The sequence below is a fragment of the Musca domestica genome, unplaced genomic scaffold (genome assembly GCF_030504385.1).
Source record: "Musca domestica strain aabys unplaced genomic scaffold, Musca_domestica.polishedcontigs.V.1.1 28, whole genome shotgun sequence".
NCBI lineage: Eukaryota > Metazoa > Arthropoda > Insecta > Diptera > Muscidae > Musca > Musca domestica.
The window spans coordinates 1,235,091-1,258,869 of NW_026712293.1; the positions used below are offsets into that span (position 1 = coordinate 1,235,091).

Sequence of the window (23,779 nt, forward strand, 5' to 3'; positions counted from 1 at the left end):
CTAACTAAAGAAGGCTTTTATTTCAGATTTTGGTATTACCCTGTCTAGATAAAATTCCGCATCAAGTTTATTATGTCCATCTAATGGGTCAATTTTTTTAAAATTTCAGACTTTTGTTTTATGCTGGTGTCGTCTACTGGATCTGCTCTTAACATTCTAATATCATCCTCCTCATGTCCAAGGGAAGGCTTTTATCTGTAGATTTTAAATTCAGTTTACGAATGTGCATTATTTCATGCTGGCTCTATTTTTTTCTGAGAATGACATATGACACTTTTGACATTTTACCAAAATCTGTTCATTACATTCAGCCACACTCGATTTAATTGCAGACACCCTAGTGGAATGAGAAACCATTTCCATGCTAGAACGATGACTTAACTCTGTTGCAGAATTAGATGTTGTGCCTTTGGAGTCATTGTGGCAAAATTTGCTCAAATACTCTAAATCACTATCCTTAGGATATGAATTGTCTTCAAAGAATTCTTGGAATACTTATATTTGATAATCTGTGAATCGTGTTCGATTTGCCCTCTTTCCCCCTGAATGTCCTAATAAACCTTCCCTATGTAAGGTTGCATTCGGTCATACGTTAATCGTCATGGTTTGACATATTCAGTGCAACCCTGATCGAGGCATTCGCTTTAATAATTTTATAGAAAAAAAATTATTATGCAAGGCCAACGCAACATGTTCTGTAGAATATGGACGGCGGAGGGTATAAAAACAAAATCTAGAATTTGAATAAAAATCCTCCATAGTTGAAATAAGAATAATTTGAGTTATAATGTAAAAATAAAAGATATATTCCACGTTTTACACTGTTTAATTTTCAATCCAATTCACACTGAGAATCACAGAAAACATTTCTTGATTTCGTTCCGGAGATGATATATTATTTTACATTTTTTAAGTTAATAAATCCACATATATGTAGCTTAACTTCGAGTGATCATCAGTTTGATCAAATCATTAACACATAGTTTCATGCCATATTCTTCTCAATTCTTTTCCATCAACTAACTTACCTCAATCATATTAACATGGATCCATGATTTTCGAGAAGAATATCGGTGTTATATATTTTAATTAATACATTTGAACTGTATGTATTTTGATTCAAAAAATGTAAAGCATTTGCAGCCATTTTTGCATTAAATGGAGAAGGCTTTCATTTTAGATTTTGGTATTACCCTGTCTTGATAAAATTCCGCATCAAGTTCATTATGTCCATCTAATTGGTCAATTTTTCTAAAATTGCAGACTTTGGTATATATTAAATATAATAAATAATAAATGTAAATACATTAAAATACTGAATATCGGGATGTACTGTTATATCATTAATTTGAGCAGGGTAACATTACGTTTGGTTCATCCCACAGCGCTAGTTCTTCTTACCCTGCCCATTGGGCACATTATATCAAAACCACACATTCATACCAAGAAAGGCGTGGTTCTTACCAAATTAAAGAGCGGGAAATACTGTATGCATATTTCGATTTATCGATGTCCGGCTGTTGAAATCACCATGCAGCGCCCATTATTTAACGTAGAGCTTCAAAATTTGGAACAACAATTTCTATTGTGTCGAGGATGGTTGTTATTGAAAATGAAATATAGCGTTTTCGTATAGACCCAATGATTTTGTAGGTCATAATGGGTTTTAGCTCCGGTGCCGGAACATTGTATGTATAGATCAACATTTTCATATAGACCCCATATGATCGAACCTACCGATATTCGATATTTTGATGATTTTTTCCACATTTTTTTCAAGGATTTGTCTAAGAATGGCATTTGTAGGTCATAATATTTTCTACCTCCGGTGGCGTAACATTGTATGTATAGGTCCACGTTTTCGTATAGCTCCCATATAACGATATCTCCCAATATTCATTATTCTGCCACATTTTTTTCATGGACTAGTCTAAAAGTTTGCATTTGTAGGTCTTAATGGGTTCTATCTCTCGTGGCTTAACATTGTATGTATAGGTAAACGTTTTCGTATACCCCCATATAACGAAACCTTCCGATATTAGGTATTTTGATGATTTTCGCCATATTTGTCACGGATTTGTTACAAAAAATGTTATTTGTAGTTCATAATGGGCTGCGGCTCCGGTGGCGGAACATTGTGCATGTAGGTTCACGTTTTCGTGTAGCCCACATACAACGGTACCTCCCTATATTTCGTATTTTGATGATTCGCCACATTTTTCCACGGATTTGTCTACAAATTTATATTTGTAGTTCTTAATGTTTTCTTAGCCAGTGGAGGTGTGTGTATTAATTCATATTAACAACTCTATTGATATTTCTGATCTGTCATTCATGATTCTTTTTTGATAGTCTTAAGTTATCTGTTGTGAATTAAACTACTGAAATGTAAAAACGCCTGTATTATTTCAACCCCTTCAAGTTACAACAGATTGGCGACGAGATAAAATAAATTCAAACAACTTAAATTAAACGCAGATCAATTTCAACAATTACTGTATGTTTTCAAAATAACTTAAAGCGAATTGCTGAAACAAATTGCAGAAAGGCAAACAATTGTCCAGCCGCAACCAGCATAACAACGAGATGTGCCGCCATTACAAATAATAATTCCACTATTTGATCAATACGATTCTGCCAAGGAAAACTGCAAATTCTACATGCAAAGATTCGATAATTACCTGTCAATGATAGGAGTATTAGCCGATAAAGCGGTATGTCACCAGATACGTATTTTTCAAAGAACGTGAAATTCGATTGGCCCTAAACATTTTAAGCTGATGGTATCTTTAGTAACCCCACAAAAAATAATTGCTGGTGAGTATAATGTATTGGTACGCAAACTTGAGTACCACGTTTTCGTATAGCTCCCAGATAGATCCACATTTTCATATAGACCCCATATAATCGAACCTACCGACATTCGGTATTTTGATGATTTTTTCCACATTTTTCCACGGATTTATATAAAAATTTATATTTGTAGTTCTTAATGTTTTTTTACCCAGTGGAGGTGTGTCATAACCCCATTTTATATTAATACATATTGGCAACTCTATTGATATTTATGATCTGTCATTCATGATTCCTTTTTGTTAGTCTTAAGTTATCTGTTGTGAATTAAACTACTGAAATGTAAAAAACGAGTGTATTATTTCAACCCCCTCATGTTACAACAGATTGGCGGCGAGATAAAAAGTAAAATTCATTTCGATTACAATAAATTCAAACAACTTAAGTTGAACGCAGATCAATTTCAACAGTTACTGGACGTTTTAAACAAAACTTAAAGCGAATCTCTGAAACAAATTGCAGAAAGGCAAATAACTGTCCAGCCGCAACCAGCACAAGACCAAAATGTGCCGCCATTACAAATAATAATTCCACTATTTGAACAATACGATTCTGCCAAGGAAAACTTCAAATTCTACATGCAAATATTCGAGAATTATCTGTCAATGAGAGGAGTATTAGTCGATAAAGCGGAATGTCACCAGATACTGATAAATTCGATTGACCCTAAACATTTTAAGCTGATGGTATCCTTAGTGGCTCCACAAGAGATAAATGATGTTGAGTTTAATGTATTGGTACGCAAACTGGAGACACATTTCTGACCCAAGAAAAGCGTTTTTGTACTTCAACACCGATTTTTATTAACGTACCAAGGAGAAGGTCAAAAATTTTCCGAATATGTAGCTATGCTCCGCCGAGATTTGAACGAGTGCGAGTTAGTGTCAGCTTGTGACTGCAAAGCTGACATATTCAACATTTTCCTTCGAGCCCAGTTCATTCGTGGATTAAAAGATGGGCACATCAGAGAACAACTCCTACAGTCGGAAAAACCAAACTTCAACTAAATATTAGAAAAAGCCGTGTCATTGGAAGCTTCAATAATAGACAGCCGGGAGTTGGAATCCAAAAACAGCGCAACAAGTGACTTCAACAAAGTACGATCCAGATCATCAAATCGAAATGGTCGACAGAAATTTCCAAAGTCTTCTTCATGTGGTCAAACATCTTCAAAAAACAAAGGTAATCTTTTCCCAGTTGGGTATCGACAATTTATGCATTCGCTGCGGTAGACATAACCAAAAAGTAAAGAATTGTCATGCCAATCCTAAACGTTTAAAGTGCAAAGCTTGTGGAAAATAAGGGCACGTCAAACAAGTTTGCATAAAAACTGTATTGTCAACATCAAATAATATTTCAATCGCAACAAACGACGAATGCGACGAAGCAGTTTTCAGCATGCGTGGCATAAATAAAATCATTGATTGAGAAAACAAACACATAAATCATTGATATTCCTCACCGTCAACCACCGTTCAAATAACCATCGACGATAGCGTTTCGATCATATAAAAAAAAAACATATTAATTCCATACGGAAAAGTAAAAGAAGTTCAATTAAAAACAAGCGTTCAACTTAGGAGATGTACGTCGTGCCGAATGGTTATGAGTCATTACTAGGTCGAATTTGGACTCGTAAATTAGACATTAATCTTCAGGATATCGATAAAAAAAAAAAATGCAGCATCAGGATTCACACACTCTATAGAAGATTTAATAAATAAATTTCAAGACGTATTCGTGGAAAAAGTAGGATGTGTACCCAATTATGAAGTCAAGTTGCAATTAAGGGAAAATTCAAGACCACAATTTTTCGAAGAACGTGAAGTACCTTTTGCACTACATGATCGTGTAGAAAACGAGGTAAATGATTTGGAACATGCTGGAATTAGATCAAAAGTTGAACGAAGTGATTGGGGATCGCCCTTAATAATTATTCCGAAGTCATACGGAGGTGTTCGACTGTGTGTCGACTATAAGGTAGGTCTGAATCCGAAACTGGTCTCAGCAAATTACCCGATTCGATGAGTTGATGAGATTTTAAACAAACTTAAGGGTGCAAAATATTTTTTGTAGACTCGATTTATTCAAAGCGTATATATAGGTAAAAAAGGCCAACAGAAGAAAAATAAGTCGAAGTACTAGGTTTATATTTCTGTTTTAATTAAATATATGCATGTTCTAATATACACTGTATGGTAAACGCAAGTGTTGCCAGAGGTATAGAAAATATGTACAGAGGTTTCCTGTTGATTCCAAGTAGTTGTTGTAGTTGTTATGTGATAATTTTTTGTCTCAGTTCTCAATAGGAACTACAACTCAAATATACATCGACGAAATACAGTCGCATTCTTACTTCTAACATTTTCAAATAACCCGGTGTTAAAACTCGAAGATTTCATATATCGCCCGGAATATTACGAGGAAAAAACGAAAAGGATTTTCTTTGCCAATGGCTTATACCAGCAAATGACAGATCCCGTGTGAAAATATTGGATACTACAGATTATGAAAAGAAGTTAGGAGATTTCGATTGGGAAGCATATACATTGAAACACAGCATTTTCAAATTAAATTAAAACTTTTGCACCGGAAATAAAACCTTATTCAGTGGAAATGAAACCTTTTAAAAACGAAATGAAATTTCGTTTGCAAGTTAAATTGAACTTGTTGTGTAGCCTATTAAATGGTTCGCTCTATCACGTACACAACGTTATGTTTCGTTGAAAGACCCCGGAGTTTAGCTGTTGTAGTATATTACACGATATAAAATATACAGGTGTAGATGAAGAAAAATAAAAAATGTTTTTCGAAAGTCTTTTCTCTAAAAAAACACCTGAATTAGATAACTTCTCCTTAAACCCTTCACCATGGAAAGGTGGGTGAGTACATTAAAATTGTCATTCCGTCTGTAACATCAATAAATGTTCGTTGTAAAACCCACAATATATATATTCATTCTTTATCTAAGTTGATGTAATGATTTGAAATTTGGCACAATAGTTTGTATGCTGTCTAGGATGGCTGGTACTGGAAATGGTACCGGGACGTTTCAACAAGGCATTACATTGTGTACGTCATAGAGCGAGCCATTCACTGGTATATACAACAAGCCCTGCTATTAAAATCAGCTATCAAAAATCAACCAATCTGCGCATGGGAGATCTGTTATTAATAATAGAGTTTGGGTAGCAGTTTTAATAAAACCCTAAGTATTGTGCCAAATTTCAAATCATTACATCAACTTAGATAAAGAACGTATATATATTGTGGGTTTTACAACGAACATTTATTGGTGTTACAAACGGAATGACAATTTTAATGTACTCACCCACCTTTCCATGGTGAAGGGTTTAAAGAGAAGCCATCTAATTCGGGTGTTTTTCGAGAAAAGACTTTCAAAAAAACATTTTTTTATTTTTCTGCACCTACACCTCTATTTTTTGATATCGTGTGATATACTATAAGAGCTAAACTCCGGGGCCTTTCAACGAAACATAAAGATGTGTACGTGATAGAGCGAACCAATCAATAGCCTACACAACTAGTTCACTTTAACTTGCGAACAAAATTTCATTTCGGTTGTAAAAGGTTTCGTTTCCACTGAAAAAGGTATTATTTCCGTTGCAAAGTTTTTAATATAAATTGAAAATGCTGTGTTTCAATGCGTATGCTTCTCAATCGAAATCTACTAACTAACTTCTTCTCATAAGCTGCAGTATTCAATACATTCACACGGACTCTGTCATTTGCTGGTACTAAGCAATTAGCAAAGAAAATTCCTTTCGTTATTTCCTCGTTAAGGACCACTCTATCTTCTTCTACTTTTATGTCAAGTGGTAAGATAGCTTCAGATCTTTCCGGTATTATAATCTGCTTCATTTGAGTTGGCTTGGGGTTCATCGGCAACACATATTTCTGGTTGATAATAAATGTAATCGTGTTTCAAAATCTATTTTACAATAATAGATAGCTTAAATATTTCGCCCGATGATGCCATCCGTTGGTATTGCAAACTCTTCTTCTTCTTTGTAGAAATCTTCAAATAACGCTTCGTCTATTCATTTTTCCCAATACGATGTAACAATACACTGGACCGCCTTCTTTGTTATTCCTGTTAATCTAGCAGTTTATGTGGCATTAATGTTGGAAAGTTTAAATATCGTCGCCGAAGTCGATTAAAAATGTTAATACTTTATCGCCGCAATTTAATCGAACATTCTTAATCGTAGGCCTCCTGGATAAATTCCTTCATCATACGACCATCCAAGTTTCCCTGTTGACGAGTATACGTTAAATTCTTATAGCTGGTATCACATCCATCCCTTTATTTTCTGCCTCCTCGTTTATATGTTCGATCACCCTTCCTTCATGCAAAGTTATGTATAAAACGAGAATTCTTTTAATTATTAGTTTCATAATTTTATCGATTGTCGTTGTAACTGCCGCTAATGTATGATTTTCTTCCACGGTAATCAGCTTTTATACTGTCATTATTGTATTTGTTGTATCGAGAGTTGTTATTGTAACTGTGTCTTATATTATTGCTATAGTTACTGTATCGTTGCGATCGGTGTTGTTTCTGTATCTGTTTGAGTAGTTTCTGCCATTATTATCTTGATTATCGTGTCTATCATCAGTTCTTCCCCTTGCTTCTTTAGTTTCTCCTGAAGAACTCTCAAATTCCCTATTTCAAATTGATTTAACTCATCACAAAGCTCTTATATCCTCTCTCTGAATGAAGTCACTGAACAATGACCTAGCTTGGTAGTATCCAACTCCATTAGTATCTGTTGCAATGTTCTCGGATTTGGATAAGCATACCGTAAATGTTTCTTTAACTCAACAAAAGTAATTGGTTTATAAGAGCGGCCTAATACCTGCTGATGTACATATGATCGGTATTATCGGGGTTCACCGAAATAATGTCTTATCAACTACTGTCTAATAGGTTTGGTCATCTTAAAAACAAAAGAAGGAAAACAAAAAGAACTAATAATTAATACAAAATAAATAAACTAAAAAATGATGGTTTTTAAAATATATTGTCGAGGTATATGCGTCAATCCTGTCATTAAAAACATTCAAGCCGAATTTCCACCAATTCTATAATATGGGGCTAAAATAGTCAAAATACCGAAAGTCGGGACTAAAGTTATTCCATCCCGCTGGAAACTGAGGCTAAAATCATTTAAATGCCGAATATGTTCTGCAGGGCAGAACCCAACATAAACTCTTAATGCTGAAGTTCATTCTTTTCCGTTAGAAAGTGTGTCTCTATATACCGAATATGGTGAGGTACTATACTACTATGGGAAACCATGAACCCATAAAGACAATGTTCTGCCACTGGAGGTAGAATAAATTATAGGATATTAATACTGAATTTCAAATTATTCCGTCATTCAATTTTGTATATACAGTTTTTGTATATAAAGCCGAGTTTTCATTGGGAGGAACCATACACTAGCTTCAACAAAGTAAATCGGCGTTAATAACATTTAAAAATAAATTATGTATTCTGACTAACTTTCACACAAATAAGATTTATACTTGGGTGGATAAACCCACGGTTTGCCTCTTTTCTCCTGAGCTTTATCGCTGAAGAATCCCAGATGCCTTTATTATTGTCCAAATCTTACATATTTGGTTCACAGCCCACAACATATATAAAAGCACTCTGCCTTAAAAATTCTTCAATATATAACAAAATATTTCTCAATTCAATCATTACTTCTAAATTCAATCATTTTGATGTTTTATCTGTTCGTGTTTTTAGTTTTTTGTTTATACTGGTAGATTTTGTGTATAATGTTATTCAACATAACTAACCCACGGCATTATTTATATGGCGCGTTTTGGTGTTCGGGTCTTTATACTCTCAGGAAAAGACGCTTTCCACAGTTTCCGTCCAAGTTCCCATATTTTTCCTTTTGCTGTCCACATATTGTGTTATGTTCTAATAAACCTATCCTAAGTAAGGTTGCATTCGGTCATATGTCAATCGACATGGTTTGACATTTTCAAAATTATTATGCAAGGCCAACGCAATATGTTATGCTAATATGGACGGCGGGGGGTATAAAAACAAAATCTAGAATTTAAATAAAAATCCTCCATAGTTGAAGTAAGAATAATTTGATATGATATGAAACCGGTATGTTTTTAACTTTGTTAATAATTGTATGAAATTTTTTTAACATAGATCCATGATTTTCGAGAAGAATATCGGTGTTATATTTTTTTAATTAATACTTTTGAACTGTATGTCTTTTGATTGAAAAAATTTAAAGCCACTTTTGCATTAAATGGAGAAGGCTTTCATTTTAGATTTTGGTATTACTCTGTCTCGATAAAATTCCGCATCAAGTTCATTATGTCCATCTAATTGGTCAATTTTTTTAAAATTTCAGAATTTTGTTTTATGCTGGTGTCGTCTACTGGATCTGCTCTAAAAATTCTAACTTCATCCTCCTCATAGTTATTATGAGACATTTTCGTAGATTTCCCTGAATGGCTTACTTTACGACAAACTTCTATAATCGGCGAATGCTTTCCATTTTTAACTGCTAAAGATCTACTGTCTTCAGCAGTTTGTTTTTGATCTATTATTGGTTGTTGGTGGTGGTCAACATGGAAATGCTTGTGTGCCTCCATCATCTGGTAATATTGCAATAAGAACTCTATACTTGGTTTTCTTTTGTCAGCTATTTCTAAACCAGCATCCTTTACATGTTCATTTCTTTCATAATATTGGAATAGAAAGTCGGTATCCCTTAATATTGATTGTTCTGCATGCTGATGATGCATGCCTTGATATGGAAGAGGCATGTGAACTTTTGTGTGATCAGATGATAAAGAGTGAATATTTGAGGGAGAAAAATTATTATATTCCTCTGATATCGCATCTGAATACTTGCGTTTGTATACATATGGTTTATTGGAAGACTCGTCATCGTTTTCATTCAACATGTATGAGTTTTGCTGATGTTGCTGCAAAAAATCACAAAAAGGATTAATATCCAAGAGAGGGCTTTTATCTGTAGATTTTAAATTTGGTTTACGAATGTGCATTATTTCATGCTGGCACAATCTATTTTTGTCTGAGAATGACATATTACACTTTGAACATTTTACCAAAATCTTTCTTTAGATTCTGCCACACTCGATTGAATTGCAGATACCCCAGTGGAAAGAGAAACCATGTCCATGCTATAACGATGACTTAACTCTGTTGCAGAATTAGATGTTGAGCCTTTTGGACTCATTCGTGGCAAATGTGAAGATGATGTGTTACTGATTTGGTCCATTGAAGAATTGGAATCTTCTGAACTTAAATGTTGTGCGGCTTCCTGAGCCTTTGCTGATCGTTTGTTATTCTCTTCCTTAAAGGAATGATTCTTTTGATGTCGAATAAGTTCGTAATAACGTTGAAAAAGTGAATGGCAAACTTTGCATGTGAAGTTTATATTTTGTTTTTTTTTTCTTCGTTGTCACAATGAGTTGTATATGGCTGGTTTTCATTATTTTTCGCTGTTTTTGACGTGCGTTCTAAAATAATGAAATATGCCATTAAAAAATCATTAAAAAACTACTTACTTGAAACCAAGCCAAATACTCTAAACCACTATCCTTAGGATATGAATTGTTTTCAAAGAATTCTTGGAGTACTTTTATTTGATAATCTGTGAATCGTGTTCGATTTGACGAATTGTCGTTTGTCGAAATATCTTCTTTCAGTACAACATAATTACTGCCAGGGGTGACTTAGAAATGTTGATATTATTATATGAAGCATCATCTTGGAAATCCAATTTCGTCCTAACGTGTTTTTCATATTCTTCAATATTTAAAGTTGTTGAAGGTGGATTATTGTTTGGCGAATCTTTATTTCTCTGACGTTCCTTAAACAAAGTATTATGAAACCAGTGTTTTCGGACCTAAAAATATTTCGAGATTAATTATTACCTTATGCTATGGGTAAACTTTATGCACATAGAAACATCATATATAGCACTTAAGTCTTTTTTTATAAAACCATATAGACCAGGAAATCTTTGTCTAGCAGTTAATCGACAATTTATTTTAGCATATAACTAGCTGAACCAGATGCGCTTCGCTTCCCCGTTTGATTTTACATGTGAATATTTGGTGATTTTTGAATAAAAAGAAAACAAATTCAAGATTATAAAAAACGAATTTGTTGTAGTCCTCTGGGATAGCAAATATATTTTTTTTTGGTTTTTCATTCTGGAGTATAAACTAACCAATCGATCTTTATATCAACGCGTGAATTTGACAGGTACAGATAACCATGAGAAAATCAGGATCATGCTAAATTTAGTACGCATACAAAAAAAAAATTACCCTTGAGATTTATAAATTTTCTTTTTCAAATCCAATACATACTGCAAACAGCAATATTTTAAAGTTGAACGGCATTAGAGGGATTCAAGGTAGTAATAGATCTGAACCTACTACTTCCACGTAATTGTCGTCGATTCAATCAAATTGTTGTATTTTTAATGTTACCATGGAAAAAGGGGTGGTGGCTTTATTAATTAAAATAAAATAAAATACAAATCTGTACCGATTAATATAATTTGACAAACTTATTTTTAGACAAAATTCCGTCCTCCACCCACTTCATTGAAATTTGAAATACATAGCAAGTTTGGTGCCTCATATACACAGAATCGACCAAAGTGTATATAGAAGATATATCCAAATCTGAATATTTCAATATAATGAACAAATTCTGTCACATATTCCAACTAATAATAATATATATCCAATTATGAACCGATTTCAATTAAAACTTAAACATATATTTTTGTTCCAAATTTCTGCAATCATTCCGAATTTCATGGCAAATCGGACATACATGTAGAGTTTGGTGCATCAGGCCGAAAATATTCATGGAAGCTAAATCCAATTCTGAACAGATTTCAAATTTATTCCATTACATGTTCCAAGTAAATAGATATGTGCATACGAAATCCAACCTTTTTTGAGGTACCTCCGATTCTGGTGCTATATCTCAGGTTCCAAGTTAAATTTGAAAAATGTATATGGCCTATATTATTTTCAGGAAAATCTGTTTAGAGGTTTTTATGTTTATAAACTATAACAAACAATTAAACGTACAAACATTTTACTCTTTTATAGATATAAATGATTGTGATAAGATGGAAGCATTTAAGTCATTTTGTAACATATGAAAGGAAACGAAGTAGGTACATGTTTACCTGGAAGTAGATACCACAAATACCCTCCACCTATACTATAGAGGGAATATTAACTTAGTTATTCCGTAATTTCTCGAAATACTCATGTCGATTCAGATATGCTTGTCTGTTGCACCAAAGCTATTCTTCGAACAAATTTAGATATATGGCTAAAACATAGCGCATATGTGTATTTTGGAAAGACGCTTTCCACAGTTTCCGTCCAATTTCCCATATTTTTCCTCTTGCTGTCCACATATTATGTTATGCCCTAACAAACCATCCTTAAGTAAGGTTGCATTCGGTCATACGTCAATCGTCATGGTTTGACATATTCAGTGCAACCCTGATCGAGGCATTAGCTTTAATAATTTTATACAAAAAAAATATTATGCAAGGCCAACGCAACATGTTCTGTAGAATATAATATAAAAATCTTCCATAGTTGAAGTAAGAATAACTTGCGTTATAATGTAAAGATAAAAAAATATATTTCATGTTTTACTCTGTTTTATTTTCAATCCAATTCACATTGAGACAATATTTCTTGATTTCGTTCCAGAGATGATATATTATTTTACACTTTTTAAGTAAATAAATCCACGTATACGTAGTTTAACTTCGTGTGATCATCAGTTTGATAGAATCATTAACACATATTTTTCATGCCATATTCTTCTCAATTCTTTTCCATCAACTAACTTACCTCAATCATATAATTTGAAACCGGTATGTTTTTAACTTTGTTAATAATTGCATTAAATTTGTTTAACATGGATCCATGATTTTCGAGAAGAATATCGGTGTTATATTTTTTAATTAATATATTTGAACTGTATGTCTTTTGATGGAAAAAATATAAAGCATTTGCAGCCATTTTTGCATTAAATGGAGGCAGTTCCAAACTAAAAAAGGCTTTCATTTCAGATTTTGGTATTTTCCTGTCTTGATAAAATTCCGCATCAAGTTCATTATGTCCATCTAATTGGTCAATTTTTTTATAAAATTTCAAATTTTTGTTTTATGCTGGTGTCGTCTACTGGATCTGCTCTAAAAATTCTAACATCATCCTCTTCATAGTTACTATGCTGGTGTCGTCTACTGGATCTGCTCTAAAAATTCTAACATCATCCTCTTCATAGTTACTATGAGAAATTTCCGTAGATTTCACTGAATGGCTTTCTTTACGACAAACTTCTATAATTGGCGAATGCTTTCCATTTTCAACTGCTAAAGATCCAGTGTCTTCAGCAGTTTGTTTTTGATCTATTATTGGTTGTTGGTGGTGCTCAACATGGAAATGCTTATGTGCCTCCATCATCTGGTAATATTGCAATAAGAACTCTATACTTGGTTTTCTTTTGTCAGCTATTTCTAAACCAGCATCCTTTACATGTTCATTTCTTTCATAATATTGGAATAGAAAGTCGGTATCCCTTAATATTGATTGTTCTGCATGCTGATGATGTATGCCTTGATATGGAAGAGGCATGTGAACTTTTGTGTGATCAGATGATAAAGAGTGAATATTTGAGGGAGAAAAATTATTATATTCCTCTGATATCGCATCTGAATACTTGCGTTTGTATACATATGGTTTATTGGAAGACTCGTCATCGTTTTCATTCAACATGTATGAGTTTTGCTGAAGTTGCTGCAAAAAATCACAAAAAGGATTAATATCCAAGAGAGGGCTTTTATCTGTAGATTTTAAATTCGGTTTACGAATGTGCATTATTTCATGCTGGCACAATCTATTTTTGTCTGAGAATGACATATTACACTTTGAACATTTTACCAAAATCTTTCTTTAGATTCTGCCACACTCGATTGAATTGCAGATACCCCAGTGGAAAGAGAAACCATGTCCATGCTATAACGATGACTTAACTCTGTTGCAGAATTAGATGTTGAGCCTTTTGGACTCATTCGTGGCAAATGTGAAGATGATGTGTTACTGATTTGGTCCATTGAAGAATTGGAATCTTCTGAACTTAAATGTTGTGCGGCTTCCTGAGCCTTTGCTGATCGTTTGTTATTCTCTTCCTTAAAGGAATGATTCTTTTGATGTCGAATAAGTTCGTAATAACGTTGAAAAAGTGAATGGCAAACTTTGCATGTGAAGTTTATATTTTGTTTTTTTTTTCTTCGTTGTCACAATGAGTTGTATATGGCTGGTTTTCATTATTTTTCGCTGTTTTTGACGTGCGTTCTAAAATAATGAAATATGCCATTAAAAAATCATTAAAAAACTACTTACTTGAAACCAAACCAAATACTCTAAACCACTATCCTTAGGATATGAATTGTTTTCAAAGAATTCTTGGAGTACTTTTATTTGATAATCTGTGAATCGTGTTCGATTTGACGAATTGTCGTTTGTCGAAATATCTTCTTTCAGTACAACATAATTACTGCCAGGGGTGACTTAGAAATGTTGATATTATTATATGAAGCATCATCTTGGAAATCCAATTTCGTCCTAACGTGTTTTTCATATTCTTCAATATTTAAAGTTGTTGAAGGTGGATTATTGTTTGGCGAATCTTTATTTCTCTGACGTTCCTTAAACAAAGTATTATGAAACCAGTGTTTTCGGACCTAAAAATATTTCGAGATTAATTATTACCTTATGCTATGGGTAAACTTTATGCACATAGAAACATCATATATAGCACTTAAGTCTTTTTTTATAAAACCATATAGACCAGGAAATCTTTGTCTAGCAGTTAATCGACAATTTATTTTAGCATATAACTAGCTGAACCAGATGCGCTTCGCTTCCCCGTTTGATTTTACATGTGAATATTTGGTGATTTTTGAATAAAAAGAAAACAAATTCAAGATTATAAAAAACGAATTTGTTGTAGTCCTCTGGGATAGCAAATATATTTTTTTTTTGGTTTTTCATTCTGGAGTATAAACTAACCAATCGATCTTTATATCAACGCGTGAATTTGACAGGTACAGATAACCATGAGAAAATCAGGATCATGCTAAATTTAGTACGCATACAAAAAAAAAATTACCCTTGAGATTTATAAATTTTCTTTTTCAAATCCAATACATACTGCAAACAGCAATATTTTAAAGTTGAACGGCATTAGAGGGATTCAAGGTAGTAATAGATCTGAACCTACTACTTCCACGTAATTGTCGTCGATTCAATCAAATTGTTGTATTTTTAATGTTACCATTGAAAAAGGGGTGGTGGCTTTATTAATTAAAATAAAATAAAATACAAATCTGTACCGATTAATATAATTTGACAAACTTATTTTTAGACAAAATTCCGTCCTCCACCCACTTCATTGAAATTTGAAATACATAGCAAGTTTGGTGCCTCATATACACAGAATCGACCAAAGTGTATATAGAAGATATATCCAAATCTGAATATTTCAATATAATGAACAAATTCTGTCACATATTCCAACTAATAATAATATATATCCAATTATGAACCGATTTCAATTAAAACTTAAACATATATTTTTGTTCCAAATTTCTGCAATCATTCCGAATTTCATGGCAAATCGGACATACATGTAGAGTTTGGTGCATCAGGCCGAAAATATTCATGGAAGCTAAATCCAATTCTGAACAGATTTCAAATTTATTCCATTACATGTTCCAAGTAAATAGATATGTGCATACGAAATCCAACCTTTTTTGAGGTACCTCCGATTCTGGTGCTATATCTCAGGTTCCAAGTTAAATTTGAAAAATGTATATGGCCTATATTATTTTCAGGAAAATCTGTTTAGAGGTTTTTATGTTTATAAACTATAACAAACAATTAAACGTACAAACATTTTACTCTTTTATAGATATAAATGATTGTGATAAGATGGAAGCATTTAAGTCATTTTGTAACATATGAAAGGAAACGAAGTAGGTACATGTTTACCTGGAAGTAGATACCACAAATACCCTCCACCTATACTATAGAGGGAATATTAACTTAGTTATTCCGTAATTTCTCGAAATACTCATGTCGATTCAGATATGCTTGTCTGTTGCACCAAAGCTATTCTTCGAACAAATTTAGATATATGGCTAAAACATAGCGCATATGTGTATTTTGGAAAGACGCTTTCCACAGTTTCCGTCCAATTTCCCATATTTTTCCTCTTGCTGTCCACATATTATGTTATGCCCTAACAAACCATCCTTAAGTAAGGTTGCATTCGGTCATACGTCAATCGTCATGGTTTGACATATTCAGTGCAACCCTGATCGAGGCATTAGCTTTAATAATTTTATACAAAAAAAATATTATGCAAAGCCAACGCAACATGTTCTGTAGAATATAAAATAAAAATCTTCCATATATATATTTCATGTTTTACTCTGTTTTATTTTCAATCCAATTCACATTGAGACAATATTTCTTGATTTCGTTCCAGAGATGATATATTATTTTACACTTTTTAAGTTAATAAATCCACGTATACGTAGTTTAACTTCGTGTGATCATCAGTTTGATAGAATCATTAACACATATTTTTCATGCCATATTCTTCTCAATTCTTTTCCATCAACTAACTTACCTCAATCATATAATTTGAAACCGGTATGTTTTTAACTTTGTTAATAATTGCATTAAATTTGTTTAACATGGATCCATGATTTTCGAGAAGAATATCGGTGTTATATTTTTTAATTAATATATTTGAACTGTATGTCTTTTGATGGAAAAAATATAAAGCATTTGCAGCCATTTTTGCATTAAATGGAGGCAGTTCAGCGGGCGATCGTTCCAAACTAAAAAAGGCTTTCATTTCAGATTTTGGTATTTTCCTGTCTTGATAAAATTCCGCATCAAGTTCATTATGTCCATCTAATTGGTCAATTTTTTTATAAAATTTCAAATTTTTGTTTTATGCTGGTGTCGTCTACTGGATCTGCTCTAAAAATTCTAACATCATCCTCTTCATAGTTACTATGAGAAATTTCCGTAGATTTCACTGAATGGCTTTCTTTACGACAAACTTCTATAATTGGCGAATGCTTTCCATTTTCAACTGCTAAAGATCCAGTGTCTTCAGCAGTTTGTTTTTGATCTATTATTGGTTGTTGGTGGTGCTCAACATGGAAATGCTTATGTGCCTCCATCATCTGGTAATATTGCAATAAGAACTCTATACTTGGTTTTCTTTTGTCAGCTATTTCTAAACCAGCATCCTTTACATGTTCATTTCTTTCATAATATTGGAATAGAAAGTCGGTATCCCTTAATATTGATTGTTCTGCATGCTGATGATGTATGCCTTGATATGGAAGAGGCATGTGAACTTTTGTGTGATCAGATGATAAAGAGTGAATATTTGAGGGAGAAAAATTATTATATTCCTCTGATATCGCATCTGAATACTTGCGTTTGTATACATATGGTTTATTGGAAGACTCGTCATCGTTTTCATTCAACATGTATGAGTTTTGCTGAAGTTGCTGCAAAAAATCACAAAAAGGATTAATATCCAAGAGAGGGCTTTTATCTGTAGATTTTAAATTCGGTTTACGAATGTGCATTATTTCATGCTGGCACAATCTATTTTTGTCTGAGAATGACATATTACACTTTGAACATTTTACCAAAATCTTTCTTTAGATTCTGCCACACTCGATTGAATTGCAGATACCCCAGTGGAAAGAGAAACCATGTCCATGCTATAACGATGACTTAACTCTGTTGCAGAATTAGATGTTGAGCCTTTTGGACTCATTCGTGGCAAATGTGAAGATGATGTGTTACTGATTTGGTCCATTGAAGAATTGGAATCTTCTGAACTTAAATGTTGTGCGGCTTCCTGAGCCTTTGCTGATCGTTTGTTATTCTCTTCCTTAAAGGAATGATTCTTTTGATGTCGAATAAGTTCGTAATAACGTTGAAAAGGTGAATGGCAAACTTTGCATGTGAAGTTTATATTTTTTTTTTTTTTTTTCTTCGTTGTCACAATGAGTTGTATATGGCTGGTTTTCATTATTTTTCGCTGTTTTTGACGTGCGTTCTAAAATAATGAAATATGCCATTAAAAAATCATTAAAAAACTACTTACTTGAAACCAAACCAAATACTCTAAACCACTATCCTTAGGATATGAATTGTTTTCAAAGAATTCTTGGAGTACTTTTATTTGATAATCTGTGAATCGTGTTCGATTTGACGAATTGTCGTTTGTCGAAATATCTTCTTTCAGTACAACATAATTACTGCCAGGGGTGACTTAGAAATGTTGATATTATTATATGAAGCATCATCTTGGAAATCCAATTTCGTCCTAACGTGTTTTTCATATTCTTCAATATTTAAAGTTGTTGAAGGTGGATTATTGTTTGGCGAATCTTTATTTCTCTGACGTTCCTTAAACAAAGTATTATGAAACCAGTGTTTTCGGACCTAAAAATATTTCGAGATTAATTATTACCTTATGCTATGGGTAAACTTTATGCACATAGAAACATCATATATAGCACTTAAGTCTTTTTTTATAAAACCATATAGACCAGGAAATCTTTGTCTAGCAGTTAATCGACAATTTATTTTAGCATATAACTAGCTGAACCAGATGCGCTTCGCTTCCCCGTTTGATTTTACATGTGAATATTTGGTGATTTTTGAATAAAAAGAAAACAAATTCAAGATTATAAAAAACGAATTTGTTGTAGTCCTCTGGGATAGCAAATATATTTTTTTTGGTTTTTCATTCTGGAGTATAAACTAACCAATCGATCTTTATATCAACGCGTGAATTTGACAGGTACAGATAACCATGAGAAAATCAGGATCATGCTAAATTTAGTACGCATACAAAAAAAAAATTACCCTTGAGATTTATAAATTTTCTTTTTCAAATCCAATACATGCAGCAAACAGCAATATTTTAAAGTTGAACGGCATTAGAGGGATTCAAGGTAGTAATAGATCTGAACCTACTACTTCCACGTAATTGTCGTCGATTCAATCAAATTGTTGTATTTTTAATGTTACCATTGAAAAAGGGGTGGTGGCTTTATTAATTAAGATAAAATAAAATACAAATCTGTACCGATTAATATAATTTGACAAACTTATTTTTAGACAAAATTCCGTCCTCCACCCACTTCATTGAAATTTGAAATACATAGCAAGTTTGGTGCCTCATATACACAGAATCGACCAAAGTGTATATAGAAGATATATCCAAATCTGAATATTTCAATATAATGAACAAATTCTGTCACATATTCCAACTAATAATAATATATATCCAATTATGAACCGATTTCAATTAAAACTTAAACATATATTTTTGTTCCAAATTTCTGCAATCATTCCGAATTTCATGGCAAATCGGACATACATGTAGAGTTTGGTGCATCAGGCCGAAAATATTCATGGAAGCTAAATCCAATTCTGAACAGATTTCAAATTTATTCCATTACATGTTCCAAGTAAATAGATATGTGCATACGAAATCCAACCTTTTTTGAGGTACCTCCGATTCTGGTGCTATATCTCAGGTTCCAAGTTAAATTTGAAAAATGTATATGGCCTATATTATTTTCAGGAAAATCTGTTTAGAGGTTTTTATGTTTATAAACTATAACAAACAATTAAACGTACAAACATTTTACTCTTTTATAGATATAAATGATTGTGATAAGATGGAAGCATTCATTTTGTAACATATGAAAGGAAACGAAGTAGGTACATGTTTACCTGGAAGTAGATACCACAAATACCCTCCACCTATACTATAGAGGGAATATTAACTTAGTTATTCCGTAATTTCTCGAAATACTCATGTCGATTCAGATATGCTTGTCTGTTGCACCAAAGCTATTCTTCGAACAAATTTAGATGTATGGCTAAAACATAGCGCATATGTGTATTTTGGAAAGACGCTTTCCACAGTTTCCGTCCAATTTCCCATATTTTTCCTCTTGCTGTCCACATATTATGTTATGCCCTAACAAACCATCCTTAAGTAAGGTTGCATTCGGTCATACGTCAATCGTCATGGTTTGACATATTCAGTGCAACCCTGATCGAGGCATTAGCTTTAATAATTTTATACAAAAAAAATATTATGCAAGGCCAACGCAACATGTTCTGTAGAATATAATATAAAAATCTTCCATAGTTGAAGTAAGAATAACTTGCGTTATAATGTAAAGATAAAAAAATATATTTCATGTTTTACTCTGTTTTATTTTCAATCCAATTCACATTGAGACAATATTTCTTGATTTCGTTCCAGAGATGATATATTATTTTACACTTTTTAAGTTAATAAATCCACGTATACGTAGTTTAACTTCGTGTGATCATCAGTTTGATAGAATCATTAACACATATTTTTCATGCCATATTCTTCTCAATTCTTTTCCATCAACTAACTTACCTCAATCATATAATTTGAAACCGGTATGTTTTTAACTTTGTTAATAATTGCATTAAATTTGTTTAACATGGATCCATGATTTTCGAGAAGAATATCGGTGTTATATTTTTTAATTAATATATTTGAACTGTATGTCTTTTGATGGAAAAAATATAAAGCATTTGCAGCCATTTTTGCATTAAATGGAGGCAGTTCAGCGGGCGATCGTTCCAAACTAAAAAAGGCTTTCATTTCAGATTTTGGTATTTTCCTGTCTTGATAAAATTCCGCATCAAGTTCATTATGTCCATCTAATTGGTCAATTTTTTTTATAAAATTTCAAATTTTTGTTTTATGCTGGTGTCGTCTACTGGATCTGCTCTAAAAATTCTAACATCATCCTCTTCATAGTTACTATGAGAAATTTCCGTAGATTTCACTGAATGGCTTTCTTTACGACAAACTTCTATAATTGGCGAATGCTTTCCATTTTCAACTGCTAAAGATCCAGTGTCTTCAGCAGTTTGTTTTTGATCTATTATTGGTTGTTGGTGGTGCTCAACATGGAAATGCTTATGTGCCTCCATCATCTGGTAATATTGCAATAAGAACTCTATACTTGGTTTTCTTTTGTCAGCTATTTCTAAACCAGCATCCTTTACATGTTCATTTCTTTCATAATATTGGAATAGAAAGTCGGTATGCCTTAATATTGATTGTTCTGCATGCTGATGATGTATGCCTTGATATGGAAGAGGCATGTGAACTTTTGTGTGATCAGATGATAAAGAGTGAATATTTGAGGGAGAAAAATTATTATATTCCTCTGATATCGCATCTGAATACTTGCGTTTGTATACATATGGTTTATTGGAAGACTCGTCATCGTTTTCATTCAACATGTATGAGTTTTGCTGAAGTTGCTGCAAAAAATCACAAAAAGGATTAATATCCAAGAGAGGGCTTTTATCTGTAGATTTTAAATTCGGTTTACGAATGTGCATTATTTCATGCTGGCACAATCTATTTTTGTCTGAGAATGACATATTACACTTTGAACATTTTACCAAAATCTTTCTTTAGATTCTGCCACACTCGATTGAATTGCAGATACCCCAGTGGAAAGAGAAACCATGTCCATGCTATAACGATGACTTAACTCTGTTGCAGAATTAGATGTTGAGCCTTTTGGACTCATTCGTGGCAAATGTGAAGATGATGTGTTACTGATTTGGTCCATTGAAGAATTGGAATCTTCTGAACTTAAATGTTGTGCGGCTTCCTGAGCCTTTGCTGATCGTTTGTTATTCTCTTCCTTAAAGGAATGATTCTTTTGATGTCGAATAAGTTCGTAATAACGTTGAAAAAGTGAATGGCAAACTTTGCATGTGAAGTTTATATTTTGTTTTTTTTTTCTTCGTTGTCACAATGAGTTGTATATGGCTGGTTTTCATTATTTTTCGCTGTTTTTGACGTGCGTTCTAAAATAATGAAATATGCCATTAAAAAATCATTAAAAAACTACTTACTTGAAACCAAACCAAATACTCTAAACCACTATCTTTAGGATATGAATTGTTTTCAAAGAATTCTTGGAGTACTTTTATTTGATAATCTGTGAATCGTGTTCGATTTGACGAATTGTCGTTTGTCGAAATATCTTCTTTCAGTACAACATAATTACTGCCAGGGGTGACTTAGAAATGTTGATATTATTATATGAAGCATCATCTTGGAAATCCAATTTCGTCCTAACGTGTTTTTCATATTCTTCAATATTTAAAGTTGTTGAAGGTGGATTATTGTTTGGCGAATCTTTATTTCTCTGACGTTCCTTAAACAAAGTATTATGAAACCAGTGTTTTCGGACCTAAAAATATTTCGAGATTAATTATTACCTTATGCTATGGGTAAACTTTATGCACATAGAAACATCATATATAGCACTTAAGTCTTTTTTTATAAAACCATATAGACCAGGAAATCTTTGTCTAGCAGTTAATCGACAATTTATTTTAGCATATAATTAGCTGAACCAGATGCGCTTCGCTTCCCCGTTTGATTTTACATGTGAATATTTGGTGATTTTTGAATAAAAAGAAAACAAATTCAAGATTATAAAAAACGAATTTGTTGTAGTCCTCTGGGATAGCAAATATATTTTTTTTTTGGTTTTTCATTCTGGAGTATAAACTAACCAATCGATTTTTATATCAACGCGTGAATTTGACAGGTACAGATAACCATGAGAAAATCAGGATCATGCTAAATTTAGTACGCATACAAAAAAAAATTACCCTTGAGATTTATAAATTTTCTTTTTCAAATCCAATACATACTGCAAACAGCAATATTTTAAAGTTGAACGGCATTAGAGGGATTCAAGGTAGTAATAGATCTGAACCTACTACTTCCACGTAATTGTCGTCGATTCAATCAAATTGTTGTATTTTTAATGTTACCATTGAAAAAGGGGTGGTGGCTTTATTAATTAAAATAAAATAAAATACAAATCTGTACCGATTAATATAATTTGACAAACTTATTTTTAGACAAAATTCCGTCCTCCACCCACTTCATTGAAATTTGAAATACATAGCAAGTTTGGTGCCTCATATACACAGAATCGACCAAAGTGTATATAGAAGATATATCCAAATCTGAATATTTCAATATAATGAACAAATTCTGTCACATATTCCAACTAATAATAATATATATCCAATTATGAACCGATTTCAATTAAAACTTAAACATATATTTTTGTTCCAAATTTCTGCAATCATTCCGAATTTCATGGCAAATCGGACATACATGTAGAGTTTGGTGCATCAGGCCGAAAATATTCATGGAAGCTAAATCCAATTCTGAACAGATTTCAAATTTATTCCATTACATGTTCCAAGTAAATAGATATGTGCATACGAAATCCAACCTTTTTTGAGGTACCTCCGATTCTGGTGCTATATCTCAGGTTCCAAGTTAAATTTGAAAAATGTATATGGCCTATATTATTTTCAGGAAAATCTGTTTAGAGGTTTTTATGTTTATAAACTATAACAAACAATTAAACGTACAAACATTTTACTCTTTTATAGATATAAATGATTGTGATAAGATGGAAGCATTTAAGTCATTTTGTAACATATGAAAGGAAACGAAGTAGGTACATGTTTACCTGGAAGTAGATACCACAAATACCCTCCACCTATACTATAGAGGGAATATTAACTTAGTTATTCCGTAATTTCTCGAAATACTCATGTCGATTCAGATATGCTTGTCTGTTGCACCAAAGCTATTCTTCGAACAAATTTAGATATATGGCTA

The 23,779-nt window shown here is 32.6% G+C and overlaps 1 protein-coding gene across 1 annotated transcript in view; it reads right to left on the bottom strand.

Annotated features, from left to right (window-relative positions):
* LOC101893110 (zinc finger protein 2) overlaps window positions 1–23,779 on the bottom strand; it is a 674,409-nt gene that overhangs the window by 29,939 nt on the left and 620,691 nt on the right. The gene's annotated exons all lie outside the window — the stretch shown is intronic.